A 17,610-nucleotide genomic window follows, 5' to 3' on the forward strand; every position below is an offset into this window, starting at 1 on the left:
CCCTGCTCTGTGCCCCAATTAATGCAAGTTATCGGCAATATACTAATAACCCAATTGTGTTTCACTCACGTAGAATATGGAACCAATGTAGAAAGCATTTTAAGATGGAGAAGCTTTTATCTGTGGCACCTCTGCAAGAGAACCACCTCTTTCAACCTTCGCAAACATATGCAGTTTATAATATCTGGAAAAAATTTGGGATTAACTTGCTTAGAGATCTTTATATAGACAACGTCTTTGCATCCTATGAACAATTACATTCCAAATTTAACATTCCAGCTACACATTTCTTTCACTATCTTCAAATTAGGAACTTTGTTAAACAGAACTTTCCCGATTTTCCTCATCTTGCACCCTCATCCATGCTGGAAAAAATCTTGCTCAATCTCAAGGACTCAAACACCATTTCTGCAATACAGTAATCCCTCGCTATATCGCGCTTCGACTTTCGCGGCTTCACTCTATCGCGGATTTTAAATGTAAGCACATCTAAATATATATCACAGATTTTTGCTGGTTCGCGCTTTCTGGACAATGGGTCTTTAATTTAGGTTACATGCTTCCTCAGTTTGATTGCCCAGTTGATTTCATACAAGGGATGCTATTGGCGGTTGGCTTAGAAGCTACCCAATCAGAGCATGTATTACATATTAACTAAAACTCCTCAATGCTATAAGATATGCTTCCCGCGCGGTGCTTGTTTGCTTCTCTCTATCTTTCTCACTCTCTCTTCCTGACGGCGGGGGTGTGAGCAGAGGGGCTGTTTGCACAGAGGACACGGACGCTCCTCTACAAAATGCCGCTTTATCGCGGTGCTTCTGTATACTTAAAAGCACGTATTGATTTTTTGATTGTTTGCTTTTCTTAGTGAGCGCTCTCTCTGCCATTCTCTGCTCCTGACGGTGCACCTTTATGACGGAGCTCCTTTGAAGATAAGATATGTTTGCTTTCTTTTAATTGTGAGAAAGAACTGTCATCTCTGTCTTGTAATGGAGCACAGTTTAAACGTTTGACTAAAGGGTGTTATTTCATGTCTAGAGGGCTCTAATAATGTTAACAGGGTGGGAGAGTTTATAAGGGCTTAAAATATATAAAAATAACCATACAAACATATGGTTTCTACTTCGTGGATTTTCACCTATCGCGGGGGTTCTGGAGCATAACCCCGATCGAGAGGATTACTGTATATAAAATCATTTTACAGTCCCTCCCTTTCAAAGATCCAAGAGGACACTGGGAAAAGATCTCTCAATTAATATAACAGAAAAGGAGTGGAAAATAGCAATACAGAGAATTCACTCGAGCTCCATATGCGCAAAGCTTACAATTATTCAATTCAAATTATATATCGAGCACATCTGTCTCGCCTAAAACTCTCCAAAATGTTTCCAGGGCAAGATTCAACCTGTGAATGCTGCAATCAAGTCCCAGCCTCACTGGGTCACATGTTCTGGGCCTGCACCAAACTAATATCATTCTGGACCAAAATTTTTAATTACCTTTCAGACAGCCTTGGGGTCACAATCCCTCCTAACCCATTAACAGCTGTATTTGGGGTTCTTTCAGATGAGTTTAAAGTGGAGAAGGAAAAACAAACTGTGATTGCATTCACTACACTTTTGGCATGCAGACTTATTCTGCTAAACTGGAAGAATCCAAACTCTCCTCTTTTAAGTCAGTGGGAAACCGATGTTTTATACTATTTGAAATTGTGAAAAATCAAATACTCAGTTAGAGGATCTGTACAGATTTTTTTTCAAAACATGGCGCGATCTAATCAGTAATATTTTAAAATAAGCTCTTAAAGCACAGAGGAAGCAGTTATTTCTGTATTTCTTTTTCTTCTCCATTAATCTCTATTGACTTATCAAACTTATCAGTTTAGGTATGTTTACAAGCCTTAAATTTTACTCCGTTTGGCTTGCTCCCTCTCTCTCAGGGGTGGGGGTCAACTTGTTCTTAATTCTACTTTTTGTAAAAATTTATTGATTTGTATGGAATGATTGCAATAAAATTAATAAAATTAAAAAAAAAAAAAAAGCAGAGCTAAAATCAATAAAAAGGAGATGTGCGTAGCTCCCCTGGTGCTCTAGATGGGACAGGGTAGCATGTAGAGCAGCAGCAACAGCGTCTTCAGGCAGCTGTGAAAGTTTTTCCTGGATTCAAAAGCTCTTTCCAGTTACCAGACCAGTTAGTTTGGAGTCAGGAAGATTAAACTTGGCAAGAGCTTTGCTGGCAGGAAGCCAGTGTGCTGTGTCAGTAGAAACAGAGGCAGTTCTTAACTAGAAGACCTGGGGGATATTTTCCGTACGTCGCTTAAATCATCCGAGATCAGATGCCTCATCTTGGATGAGTTAATGCCGGTGAAGCTCATCCAGGATAAGTCGGTTTTTCAAACACAGCGGTGTAGTAGATTAGTCTAGCTGGATCTAATCATCTGTGATGAATGTGTGCACCTGCACTGATTGAAAAGCCCATGTATATTGAGTCTAGAAAACATGATCAGCAAGTCATTGATAGCCTGTAACAAAATTACGAAAGAACGGGAGCATTTTTTCCCCCACACAAGCGGAGCAAGACCTTTTATTCGAAGGATATGAAGAATTTCAAGGTTTAATATGCACAAGGGGTAATACTGCAAAAGCTGCCCAAACCAGAAAAGACGGCCCAAAAGTGACCGACAAATGAAATGTTAAGTAGTATGCATTGTAATTACTGGATGCAGCATTTCATTTCCTATGTGTCAGATTAATTATTATTTATTATGTCATAATTCCAGATCAAACGTGAGCACAAGGAGAACATAGGAACATATTAAAGTGAAGTACAAGAATATAATTTAAACTGGTAAATATTGGTATATAACTATTTAAAGAATTGTTCACATAAAGAATCATATATAATATAAAAAACATTAATTTCAAAGCTAATAAGAAGGCAGACATGCAAAAAAACAGGTGGAGGTCCACGCGGTCCAGACCTAACCCCTGCAGAAGAGTTGGCTCTCCAGCAAAATGCCAATCGCTCTGTTTCTGAGGGCATTTTCTTTGTTGGGTCAGTTGCAGGGAATGTCATATCCCTAAAACTTGTGTCTGACCAACGAGATATTGACGAAGGTCAACTATTTGATGAAGACACTGTGTCTGAATAATTATTCATCAGGAGGAGAGGTACATTTTCCAAATAATGTTTGATCAAACTCCACTATGATCAGTCCCATGTGCCCCAATCACATTTGGAAGTCCTGGGTAATGAGAATGTTAGGTTGATCGTGAGATTCTTTATGGAACTACGAGTGTTTTTGCCTGTGTACCTGCAATGGCATGAAACGCTTCCTTTATTGTCTTCACACGCAGGTGTCCAGGAAAAATTATGAAAACCCGAAGGAAATATTTCAGAGCCAAACAGACTTTACGAATTGCCTAGCAAACTGCACTTTTAGATAGATTTTCCGACGCCTACAGTATATAAAAAAGTGCCGCTTGCAAAAAACCTCAAGGCAATGCATACTGTCTGTGTGGTTGTGAGAGCCAAACTTCGTCTAGTTTGACTTCGAATATAAGGTGCTAATAAATCTTTGAGGTACAATATTCCCTCTCAGCTAAAACAGTATCTTTCGAAAATAATTTCCTCCAGGAGCAATAAAGGATCTTGCCGATTGCACAAAACCCTCTCTATGTGAAATTCACTTCTTATAATTTGCGCACCGATAGCAATTGGTCACTCATTCATGAACGGCGAAGCTATGACTGAATGAATTTCATGCATGGACACTGATTAAGTGTGTGAGCTAATCCTTGTTTACATAGAACAAACCTGCTCCAAGCAGGTTAGAGGATTTGGATGTGCTGCTATGACAACACATCCAGCAAGAGTTTCGAAAAACCGACAAATCCAGGATCATGCCAAATCGTCAACAATTACATCCAGCTAAACGAGTAATCCACGTACGAAAAATACCCCCCAGGAAATGAGACACAGTCAAAACACACGCTAGGATTGTAACTAGGAAAGTAAGGTTCACTTTCAGAGGAACCAAAAACACAAAGCAAAATTCAAAGTTACTACCAACCAAAAAGGAAATCAGAAGTTCAGTAGATGGTAAATAGTCTTTAGGAATTTATCTGCAATCTCGAATAGAAAATGGTCAAAAAAATTACTTTTTAACCCGTCTTTGTAATTGTCATCAAGGTTGTTACATGTGTGATCACTCCTATAACAACCAACTAGCATCATAATGATAAATTCATAAAATGGTACTTTTATGTCTAGGAAAGAGAGACGCTGACAGCTGGTAAGTGCAACAACTTCAAAACCTTTTTTTATTGTCCTCTCTCCTTTTCCTCTCTCAGACCAAAGCAATCAAGCTCATCTCACCAAACAACAGACCTACCGCACATGGCTGCATAATCGAACCCTGCAATTAATATCACAGTGCAGATATATAACAGGTACCAAAACGAATCTGAATATTGTAAAATAAATTTTGAAATGTTAAACAGAAGCCTGAAAAATGTAAAATGCCACTACAGGATGGCACAGAACAAGGATAAATCTCACAGAAAAGCTTCAGAAACGTGAAAGAGCCTCAAAGGTTTGAATGGACAGTTGGAATCATCTCCAGACCGATAGACGTCAGCACATGGCCAAAAGTAATGTATAATGGAACATGGCTGCAGGACACCAATAATAAGGTCACTTTGGGGAGTATACAGTCCTGAGCTGAAAGTACTATAAACATTTTTCTCTTTAATTTAAGGTACCATGGAAACTGCTTTGAGGTGAACACTTTTAAAAGGCATTGAAAGACTCAGGAGTGAAGGAACAATAGCAGTAGCATGGTCAAACTGAAGCAAAAACAGAATTACTCCAAATCATAGATTTGATGTTGGGTCCCAGGGAGGTGTATTATTGTTGCATCAAAAGTGAAGAGGTAAATGGGTGTACAATCAAAAAACAAGCTGGTGTGAAGAACTGACTGGCACGAAAAAGTAAAACCAAGTTTGAAAGTGAAAAAGCAAGATAGAGGGTGTCAAGAGGGTGTGTTGTGTGGTACTTTGAAGAAGGTGAGCCATCCCATATACATATTGGATCAGAATTTGTCTAGTCCAACCTATTTTAATTCTGTTTGACTTTCTATTTTCTTTACCCAGCCATCATTCATCGAAGCTCAAAGGATCATTTCTGCATTCAGAAGGAGGATAAAAAAGGTCTGAGTTGGTCAGAGAGGGAAGAATCAGAGGACTTAAAGGAAAGAGAAAGAAAAGAAAGAAAAATAAATCATTGAAAACACCGCTGAGAAGGGTGATAAATTGGGTCGGAGAACAAATGAAAGTTGAAGCAGATGAAGTGGTTGGGATGTCTCATGGGGAGCAAGAGGAAAAGCATTCCAGGGACAGACCAGTCCAACTGAGCTGTCGTTCTGCGGACACCAAGGCATTGTGGCAGGACAAAGGAGTAGGGCTCAGAGCATCCAAGCAGGTACTGATGGAGGTGGCTGTGACAGGAGTTAATTAATTTGCCAGTATCTCTGCCCTGATAAGCATGTGAGTGAGAAAGTGACAGGAGAAAAACACTGGGAGGATGAAGAAAGGATGTTTCTTTCTCTGTTGTTTCCTGGTTTGGATTTAAATATTAATTTTAACTTCCTCACAGTGACACTGTTTTTACAGATTATTTCTTAAGATCTTTTTACATTGCACTTTTATTTTGGACACAGTTTGCTTTTAATAAAAGCACTTTACACTTTTTACACCATACCTTGTTGTTTGCATCCTCATTCGCCCTTATCCATTCTCGTTTAAGATGTCCATAGACTACAGGACCCAAGGGAGTCACATTCCTGTGTTCATCTTTTCCTTGTATTGTTTATTTTAATAAAGACACATTTTTGTCAGCTTTATGGCATCTTATGAGTACTGAGGGTTGCCACACCATGTATTTAGAGAATATAGTATTAAATTACTTTTTTAATCTGTGAAATACAAAGCATCTGAAATATTCAATGAATATATTTTAGCCTGCTGGACCTGATATGAATTTTCAAAAACTATTTGACCAGTTGCATTTTGGAGCATTTTTTCACATTTTTAATAGACTGGCATAAAAATGCATGACTATCCCAAATATAGCATTGCAGCAAAATGAAGTACAGTTGGATAGATTGATGTGGAGGTGATATTTAACAAAATAATTAAGTATGAAGACTTAAAAAAAGATTTTAAAGTGTTGCATACTGTACATGTAGGGATATTCTCAACATGGATTTCCAAATGGTCGAAAAACCTGAAAACCTTGAAGCTGAGAGAACATTCACCAAGAGTTTGCATTCTGTTTTATGAGACGTTGGCAATAAAATGACACAACACACCCAAGGCTGTCTTGTAAAAAGTTATAGATTGGAGGAAATGAAGAAGTCCTGGCTGTTGATCCTATTTGACAAACATAACACATGATCTTACTTATGTAACAATGTGATGAGCAGTACTATGAGATATTAATTTCTTGAGATGTGAATGTTGTCACTCACGCGCGATTCGGAGTCAGCCAACAAGCCGAAAGGTAAGGCAAACATCGCGCGATAAGGGCTTGTTGAACGGTACTAACGCTTCTCTCCCTTTTTTCTCAGCCGGAAGGAAGAAAAATAGACTGCCCTTACCTGTTCCAGCACCCAAGATGGACACTTACTTTCCCTTTCCCGTTTTGATGACATCACTTCCTTTGTTTCCTTCGAAGGCATTGCTTCCTTTGTTTCAATTTCCTGTCCCCATTTTTGTTTGTATAAATAATCCCTGTGTTTCTGTAGCGGGTGTTAAATGTTTGTTTTGAACCTTTGTTTAAAACGTTTTTTTTTGTTTGGAGTGTTTAATTTTACCACAATTGGTGTAGTCATCAGGATATATTGTTCCAGTTATGACGAAGGAACAAGACCTAAACACCGTCCTGGGCACCATAGTGTCGGAGCTTGCAACGGAAAAAGACTCTGCTGGGAGAAACCAGGTCCCAGCTGGTGGAAGCAGAGGTTTGGGCGGCCATGGTAATAAGGTTGGAGACTGCTCGGTCTCTGCCTCCTCACTTATCTTACTGAGGGGGATGATGTGGAATCCTACTTCCTCATCTTTAAGTGCACTGCAAAGCGCAATGCAATGCTTGGCCAAGGTCAGAGTGGGCATATATCCTGGCGCCGTATCTGAAAGGGGTGGCGCAGAGGGCTTACTACGTCTCACCGAGGAGCCGGCAGCCGATTACCTCACCCTGAAGTCAGAGGTGTACAACCGCTATGGCATATCGGCGGCACAGCATGCGAGGAACTGCTGGGAGTGGCAGTTTGACCCAGAAAGGCCAATAAGATCACAGGCTTTCGAGGTCTGGGGAAAGCTGGGGCGCTGGCTAAGGCCGGATGTTAATACCACCCAGTAAGTAGTTGAACAGCTGGCCTGCGAGACCTTTTTCAATGCCCTCCCAGATAAACTCGCCCAGCAGGTCCGCAAACAAAGTTTCCTGAATATGGACACCCTGATCCAGGTGGTGGAGCGTCATTGGGCGGTCTGTAAATCAGGGGGATTGGAGGGGTCCACTCGTTACTCCAGACAGGTTCATGCTGTAGCCCCTGAGCCCACCCAACAATACTCAGAATCTCAGAACAGGTGGAAGGAGAATCTGGTCAATCCTCCCCGCTGTTTCAAGTGTGGGGGGATTGGGGATATGTTCCTGGCTCGCCCTGTCAAGCCCATGGATTGCTCCCACATCAAGGGAGAGAGGTACTGTGCCCTGACTAACCCTTTACCGCTCCCTTATAAAGGAGTTGTGTTATTAAATGTTCACTGGGTTATGGATATGCTTGATTCCGGGAGTAAAATATCTATTGTTGCTCGCTGTCTTGTCCTACCGTGCCAGTAGCTTGATTTTAAGACTAGTTTAAGGTGTATTCATGGGGACACCAGGTTCTACAAGTCCGACAGATGCATGGTTAAAGTGGACAGTTTTATGACCCAGTTGATCGTAGCGTTCCTGCCAAAGCCATCCTATCCATGTTACTTGGAAGGGACTGGTCGAACAGTGTAAGCGGTAAAGACAATGCTCCTGTACCAAGGCTGGTTGTTAATGGATTGGGAAAGCTTTGCTCCGGCTGCCTCCACGCCATGTATGATGGCTACTAGGACCCAGGAGTCAATTCAGGACCCCGCGGTGGGCTTGAAGTCATCAGTACAACTGACCCACTGGTGGACCCTGAAACCCCACCCCTTGAGGTCAGTCCAAAGCCTATCCAGGAACTGTCTTCGCAGTTCAAGCTGACACCGTCCTCCTTTAAACAGGAGCATTGGAATGACAAGTTCCTGAAACATGCTAGAAATGCAGTTGTCTCACTTAACAGACACTCGTCTTTGAATCCCAATCCACGAATGCCCTACTTTGTTAATATAAATGATCTCCTGTATCGAGTGGCGGAAAACGAGGGCGAGGTGAGGTCTTTATTGCTGATATCATAGGCCTACCACCGCCAGGTTTGTGAGTTGGCACATGCCCACCTACTCAGAGTCCATCTAGGGTCGGAGAAAACACGTCAGCGGATTAAACTCCAATTTTTTTGGCCAGGGATAAATGAGGAGGTCCGACGCTTCTGCATTTCGTACCTGGAATGTCAGTTGCGTCAGCTTCCTAGGAGGGACCAGGCTCCTCTTATTTCCATTCCATTAATTGACGTGCCCTTTGAATGGATCGGCATCAATCTCATTGGTCCACTTGAACCTTCAAACTGGGGCCATAAATATATGTTGATCATTCTGGATTATGCCACTCGGTTTCCCTTTGTGTTCAGTGACCTCAAAAAATATTGCACGGGATCTAATAGGGCTTTTCGCTTGTGTTGGGATCCCCAAAGAGGTTCTCACAGACCAATGGACTCCCTTCACTCTGGAGACGTTCAGGGAGGACGCTAAGTTACTGAAAATCAAGCATCTGAAGACATCAGTCTACCATCCCCAAACAGATGGTCTGGTGGAATAATTTAATCGGACCTTAAAGCAGGTGCTGTGCAAAGTAGTTAGTGAGGACGGGAGGACCTGGGATCAGTCACTCCCACTCATAATTTTCACCTATCGGGAAGTCCCTCAGACCTCCAAGAGGTGTTCTCCCTTTGAGTAATTGTACGGAAGACAACCAGAAGGTCTTCTGGATGTGCTTAAAGAAGGATTGAAGGAGGAGGTCCTCCACTCCTCTAACATATTAGAGTATATCGCACAGTTATGCGATAAGTTGGCCAAAATTTGACCAGTACATATAGAGCGTGCTCAAGCAGCGCAGGAGCGGTATTATAATAGAAACATGACCCTCCGGGAATTTCACCCTGGGGATCGGGTTATGGTGCTCATTCTTTTGTCATGTTCCAAATTGTTGGCCCATTGGAAAGGCCCATAAGAGATCAAGGAGTGAAAGGGCCTCATTGACTATTTGGTAAAAAAGCCGAATAGACGACCGAGTGAGCGTGTATATCATATAAACCTGCTGAAACCATGGAAGTACAGAGACGGAAGTCTTCCCTCCAGCCAGCCACGCTCCCTGTTTGTGGAATTTGGACCCAATCTGTCTTCAAAAGAGAAGCAGAAGCTGACCTATGCATCCGACACAGGTCTGGGTGCTGTGTTGAGCCAGTGCATTGATGGTGCTGCACCCCGTGATGTATCTAAGCCGGAAACTGCTGGACCGGGAGACCAGGTATGCAGCGGTGGAACGTGAGGCCTTGGCGATCAAATGGGTAGTGACGTACTTGAGGTATACCCGTTGGGGTGGGAGTTTACCTTGGTCACGGATCACGCTGCCTTGCATTGGATGGCCGTGCACCGGGAGTCCAACCCCCATGTCACCCAGTGGCTTTTCGACCTTGAACCTTATAGATTCACTGTCGTTTATCGCAGGGGTTCCTTACAGGCCAACGCTGATACTCGGATTCACAACCTCTCGGTGCAGATCACCTGACCCGATGGGTCTGGGCTGAGGGGGGGTCATGTCACGCACGTGCGATTCAGAGGCAGCCAACAAGCCCAAAGGTAAGGCAAACCGCGCGATGGGGGTTTGTTGAACTGTACTAACACTTCTATCCCTTTTTTCTCAGCCGGGAGGAAAAAAAATAGACTGCCCTTACCTGTTCCAGTACCCAAAATGGCCTCGGCTACACTTCCTTTCCCATCCCCGTTTTGATGATGTCACTTCCTTTGTTTCCTTTGAAGACATCACTTCCTTTATTTCAATTTCCTGTCCCCATTTTTGTTTGTATAAATAATTCCCGTGTTTCTGTAGCGGGTGTCAAATGTTTGTTTTGAACCTTTGTTTAAAATGTTTTTTTGTTGACCTTGTCCATCATTATTATACAGGGTATTTCCCCAACTCTGACACATTTGGAATGTTTCATTTTACCACAATGTGTTTAACCTACTTTAGACTAGTAATTAAAGAGAAAGTACAGAAACAGAATCATACAGTATTTCATCTCAACAGTGGAGGCATTCGCTGCACATTGCTGAGGTTTGGTACTTTGAAGCTGACTGGTAGGTATACGTCACAAATGAAGTCATACTAAATTAATTATCCTTTTACTCATGAATATTTTGAGTATATGACATACTTTATCAATCTTTTTCTAATGATTATGTCTGTTTAATTAATGAAATTTAATGTGTTTGATTAAAGCATATCATTCTCTGCCAATAAACTGTCATTTATGCAGCACTAGCAAAATACCGGCTCTTTGCAGCGGAGAAGTAGTGTGTTAAAGAAGTTATGAAAAAGAAAAGCAAACATTTTAAAAATAACGTTAAGATGATTGTTAATATAATTGTTTTGTCATTGATATGAGTGTTGTCATATCTATCTATTTATATATATATATATATATATATATCTGTATATATATATATATATATATATATATATATATATATATCTATACTAATAAAAGGCAAAGCCCTCACTCACTCACTCACTCACTCACTGACTCACTGACTCATCACTAATTCTCCAACTTCCCGTGTGGGTGGAAGGCTGAAATTTGGCAGGTTCAATCCTTACAGCTTCCTTACAAAAGTTGGGCAGGTTTTATATCGAAATTCTACGCGTAATGGTCATAACTGGAAGCAGTTTTTCTCCATTTACTGTAATGGAGATGAGCTTCAACGCCGTGAGGGCGGAGTTTCGTGTGACGTCATCACGCCTCCCACGTAATCACGCAGTACGTAAAAAACCAGGAAGAGGCCCAAAAAGCGCTGAAGAAAACATGCATTATATAATTGAGAAGGCAGCGAAACAATAAAAAAAATAGGAAAAATAATTCCTCCACTTCCGTGTTCCAAAATGGCCGCGATGACGTCACTTCCGGCCAACCATGATGACGTCACTTCCGGCTCCATCAATCCACCTCACTTCCGTCTCATCATGAAGACGTTGTTTCCGGTTCCTGTTTCCAACATTACTTCTTGCCAACCATTTCCTGTCCCATAATCCTTTTCTCTATAAAACCACCATTTTGACTGAAGAAAGTTGTTCACTGTTTTGATTTAAGACATTGAATCACTTAATTCTTTATTTGTCTGGACGACAATATATGGGGACGGTCCCCAAAACTTTGTTTTGTTTTGTGCAGTATTATTTAAAGAAGAATAATCTCCACAATATATATATACTAGCAAAATACCCGCGCTTCGCAGCGGAGAAGTAGTGTGTTAAAGAAGCAATGAAAAAGAAAAGGAAACATTTTGAAAATAACGTAACATGATTGTCAATGTAATTGTTTTGTGAGTGATGAGTGTTGCTGTCATATATATATATATAAATATATATATATATTTACACACACACACATAAACATATATATATACATATCTATACATATACACATATATACATACATATATATATCTACATATATACACATACATATACATACACACATACATACATACACACACATATATACACACAAATACATATATATATACATACACATACACATATATAAACATATATATACATATACATACATATCTACATATATACACACACAGCTATTTCGTATCAATGCAATACGCTGCTTGTTAAAACGGATAACTCCCGCTCTTACGTGCAAGTCTGCGTGGATATTATGAACTATCGTATTTGTTCAAGTTCTATTTAAATTTTAAATAGAAGGAATTTTTATTTAGTCGACAGAAATATCTTTGGTAGGAATGGTAAAAACAGACAGGAATATTATTCCTGAATAAATCAACTCAAACCTTAAACAACTTATAATATTTTGCTCTCCATAAAAATATATCCTGTCTAAATTATACAAGTTAGAAATAAAGTAAATGTTAAAAGAACAAACATTCAAATTTCTTTACTCTTATGTAATTTTATATAAAAATAAACTTTTAAATATCCCAAAAGATTTTGCTCTAAATAAAAATATATCCTGTCAAAATGATACAAATTCAAATATGAACATGCTGCATAACAAAACCTGGAAATATAAATAAAATGTGTTCCTTTCAGCAATAACAAATCAAATCATTCAGTTGTCTTTGCTCATATGTCATTTTAGAGCTGGACGCCTGGCATCTTTTTTTGGCAACAAGTTCGTTTATGTTTGGTGTGAGGTTCTGTGTTGTGGAGATTCTCAGGATGGATTGCAGGTGCTCATCAGTGAGGCGACTCCTGTGTGCTGTTTTGTTAGTCTTTATCACTGAGAAGAGCTTCTCACACAGATATGTGCTACCAAACATGCACAAGGTTCTTCAAAGTCACCAAAGCGGCGTGCAAACTCAGTGCGCTCAGTTTATCAGCAAAGTGCGTATTTTGGGAACACCGTAGTGACGATTTGGTTCAACATTACTTGGCAACAGGGAAAGTGGGGCAAGTTGCACTGGTGCATTTGTGTCTCCCATAAAAGCAGCTTCACTTGAAATCACTTTGTGATTGTGCACGGGTAAAAACGTCCGCTGAAGTGTCAGATTCTTATTTAATTCTTCTGCTTTCTGTATCTTGTGCATTGCATTCAGGTGTTTCAGGTTACCCTGATGTTTTGTCTCATAGTGCCGTCTTAGATTAAATTCTGTAATTACAGCCACATTAGCTCCACAAATGAGACACACGGGTTCAGTAAACATATACTCAGCCTCCCATCGGTTTTTAAAGGCTCTATTTTCAGAATCAACTTTTCTCTTCAGCATCGTGTGAGCTAGCTTCGCAATAACTTGCAGCATCATAAGCTAGACTTGATTAACGCGTAAGTGTTCGCAAGGCAGCTGAAGCTGCATTATGGGATCTGTAGTTTATTGTGTTACCAGCGCTTCATATTAATCGTATCGTATTAATAACAATAATATATAAAATGATCTCGGGCCGGATATAATTACACCCGGGCCGGATGTGGCCCGCCGCCCTTGAGTTTGACACATATGGACTAAATAGAACTTGAAAAGATATATTTTTTCAAATGTGATCGCAATTCAGATAGAGTTGACGCGACTACAGCCTGCATGCCTCAATAAGTCATCCTCCCTCGCTCTTACTTTTTACCGCTCATCTAATGAATACACTGAGTATGGCTTTACCAAAACAATCATTGATGGCGAATAAAGTATCCATTATTCGAGTATGTAGATCGGGTATATATATACATATATATATACCCGCGATCGCAGCGAGACGTAGTGTGTTAAAAAGCTATGAAAAGAAAAGGGAACATTTTAAAAATAACGTAACATGACTGTCAATATACAGTAATTGTTTTGTGAGTTTTACTGAGTGTTGCTGTCATCAAGGATTTGATTATCATTATTTCTTTCAATCAGGTTTGTATTTGTAGGATGTGTTGTGTTCAAGTTACATTCCGTGTTTGTCAATCGTTGTAAAGATGACAGGTTTCATTTATCGATTCGTTTCTTACTGCATCAATAAACAGCTCGTCTTCTTCTTTATCTGAGACCCAACACACTGCATGTACAGGTTTTTTTTTTTTACACTGTCTTCCTTTAGCGGGACATTGACTTTTTCCACCGTGTGCTTTGTTTCCACAGTAGCTGCATTTATGAATATGCTTGTATGTATCAGACGCTTCATATTTTTTGCTGCCTTTTCAATTGTGTAATTCGTTTTTTGTTCAGTGCTCTTTGGAACTGTTCCTTTTTGTCTGTGCACTGCGTCAGTTCACGTGAGCCGCTCGGTGTACATGCATCGAAGTTTCCCAGCTGTGCTGGTGCCATCTCGTGCTATGTCCATGGCTGTATCTAATGTTACCGAAGTCCCGGCACTTAAAACTTTCTCTCGCAGTTTCGCTGAGTTTGTGCCAAACACCACCCTGACCATCTCATCTTCCTCTGCATAAGCACAGTCCTTCATCCGTGAATATTTACCCATGGCAGTTTGCTATTGGCAGCCTGTCTATGAACTTAATTTAAAGTTTAGGTTTACATCGTGCTTTGTTTCCGAAGTAGCAGAACTCATGAATATGGTTGTATATGTCACTCGCTCGCTTCTTATTGTTTCGCTGCCTTCTCAATTATATAATGCATGTTTTCTTCAGCGCTTTTTGGGCCTCTTCCTGGTTTTTTACGTACTGCGTGATTACGTGGAAGGCGTGATGATGTCACATGAAACTCCGCCCCCACGGGTTTCAAGCTCATCTCCATTACAGTAAATGGAGAAAAACAGCTTCCAGTTATGACCATTACGTGTAGAATTTCGATATGAAACCTGGCCAACTTTTGTAAGGAAGCTGTAAGGAATAACCCTACCAAATTTCAGCCTTCTACCTACACGGGAAGTTGGAGAATTAGTGATGAGTCAGTCAGTCAGTCAGTGAGTGAGTCAGTGAGGGCTTTGCCGTTTATTAGTATATATATATATATATATATATATATATATAACATCGATATATATATCTATATATATCTATATCTCTCTCTCTATATATATACACATACATACTGTACATACATACACACACACACACATTATATATATATATCTATCTATCTATCTATATGTATATCTGTATATCTATATATATATATACACTCACCTAAAGGATTATTAGGAACACCTGTTCAATTTCTCATTAATGCAATTATCTAATCAACCAATCACATAGCAGTTGCTTCAATGCATTTAGGGGTGTGGTCCTGGTCAAGACAATCTCCTGAACTCCAAACTGAATGTCAGAATGGGAAAGAAAGGTGATTTAAGCAATTTTGAGCGTGGCATGGTTGTTGGTGCCAGACGGGCCAGTCTGAGTATTTCACAATCTGCTCAGTTACTGGGATTTTCACGCACAACCATTTCTAGGGTTTACAAAGAATGGTGTGAAAAGGGAAAAACATTCAGTATGTGGCAGTCCTGTGGGCGAAAATGCCTTTTTGATGCTAGAGGTCAGAGGAGAATGGGCCGACTGATTCAAGCTGATAGAAGAGCAACTTTGACTGAAATAACCACTCGTTACAACCGAGGTATGCAGCAAAGCATTTGTGAAGCCACAACACGCACAACCTTGAGGCGGATGGGCTACAACAGCAGAAGACCCCACCGGGTACCACTCCTCTCCACTACAAATAGGAAAAAGAGGCTACAATTTGCATGAGCTCACCAAAATTGGACAGTTGAAGACTGGAAAAATGTTGCCTGGTCTGATGAGTCTCGATTTCTGTTGAGACATTCAAATGATAGAGTCAGAATTTGGCGTAAACAGAATGGGAACATGGATCCATCATGCCTTGTTACCACTGTGCAGGCTGGTGGTGGTGGTGTAATGGTGTGGGGGATGTTTTCTTGGCACACTTTAGGCCCCTTGGTGCCAATTGGGCATCGTTTAAATGCAAGGCTACCTGAGCATTGTTTCTGACCATGTCCATCCCTTCATGACCACCATGTACCCATGCTCTGATGGCTACTTCCAGCAGGATAATGCACCATGTCACAAAGCTTGAATCATTTCAAATTGGTTTCTTGAACATGACAATGAGTTCAGTGTACTAAAATGGCCCCCACAGTCACCAGATCTCAACCCAATAGAGCATCTTTGGAATGTGGTGGAATGGGAGCTTCATGCCCTGGATGAAATCTCCATCAACTGCAAGATGCTATCCTATCAATATGGGCCAACATTTCTAAAGAATGCTTTCAGCACCTTGTTGAATCAATGCCACGTAGAATTAAGGCAGTTCTGAAGGTCGAAAGGGGGTCAAACACTGTATTAGTATGGTGTTCCTAATAATCCTTTAGGTGAGTGTATATATATATATATATATATATATATATATATATATACATACATACACACACACACATTATATCTATATCTTTATATATATATATATATATATATATATATATAGCAAAATACCAGCTTCGCAGCAGCGAAGTACTGCCTTAAAAGTTTTATTAATAAGAAAATTAAACCTTTTTAAACTGAGGGAAAATATACCAATAATTATTTGTTAAGGATCTCTTTGTATACCACATTGTAAGTTCGGCCCTCCGGTTGTAATATGACCAAGCTGTGCACTGAGCGTACTCTTGAGTATGCAACGTACAGTTGGCCATGTGAACAGTAATCTTGTTTCAAATCTCACAGCTTGGATTGCTGCTGTCATAATCGGTTTGAGTTTCATGGTTTGTTTCAATTACGACAGTATTTGTAGGACTTGTGTTGAAGAGACATTCGGCATCTGTCAAGCATTGTAAGTATACAACCAGTTTCATTGATAACTTCACATCCAGCTTTTGAGAGTTTAAACATTTCTAAACATCAATGTGTCCACTACTGAAATCGTCACCTGTGAATCTAAGATATTTAAGAGGCATTGGCGGTTGTCCAAAGGTGTAAAATATTTGGCCATTTCGGTACACTTGAAAGCGACAACCGAACAATTCAGCGGCAGCCATCAACTCACATGCAGAACCATAGGTGAAGGGCTTAAGCATTTCACTCTTATAGTGCTCCTGTGTAGTATAATTATCTCCTGTCCCAGTCATTCAATAAATAAGACACAATGTTCCTCCGGATATCAAGAATGAGCCTGATATGGCCGTGCAATATGTAACACAGAGAATGGAAAAGATAGGTGCCATCTCCGGGCATGGAAACCACTTGGTAAGTGACAATTCTTTGATCGATGGTGATCACCTCGATAGACATGTTAATGGGGGTACGGTTGGAATGATAAAGGAAATGGGTACCTGAACAATGTAAATTAAGTCTAAAATACCTACACAATAACTATAATCGTAATAAATGAACAATAAAACAGTGGAGAAGCCATGGATTAAATAAAAAGGCTGTAGTTATCAGCAGGGAGACGTGAATATCGTGGCGAAGCAAGAAAGGGAATGTAGAGACTGGAGCGACAGACGGCCTTATATAGGCAGGCAGCCAACAACGTGGGAGGCGTTGGGATGGGGGACCCAACGCCGCCTCACGTGACCGAGCTGCAGGCTATGGACGTATATATGTACGTAAGTAGGATTCAGTTAACATTTGGAACCCGCGTACCAAATTTCTTGAAGATGGGCCCATAAGTAACAAAGACCGTTGAAAAGTTGGCAGCCGACAGTGGCATCATACCACCGAAATAAGTACCA

Source organism: Polypterus senegalus, chromosome 7, assembly GCF_016835505.1.
Source record: "Polypterus senegalus isolate Bchr_013 chromosome 7, ASM1683550v1, whole genome shotgun sequence".
Classification (NCBI taxonomy): domain Eukaryota; kingdom Metazoa; phylum Chordata; class Cladistia; order Polypteriformes; family Polypteridae; genus Polypterus; species Polypterus senegalus.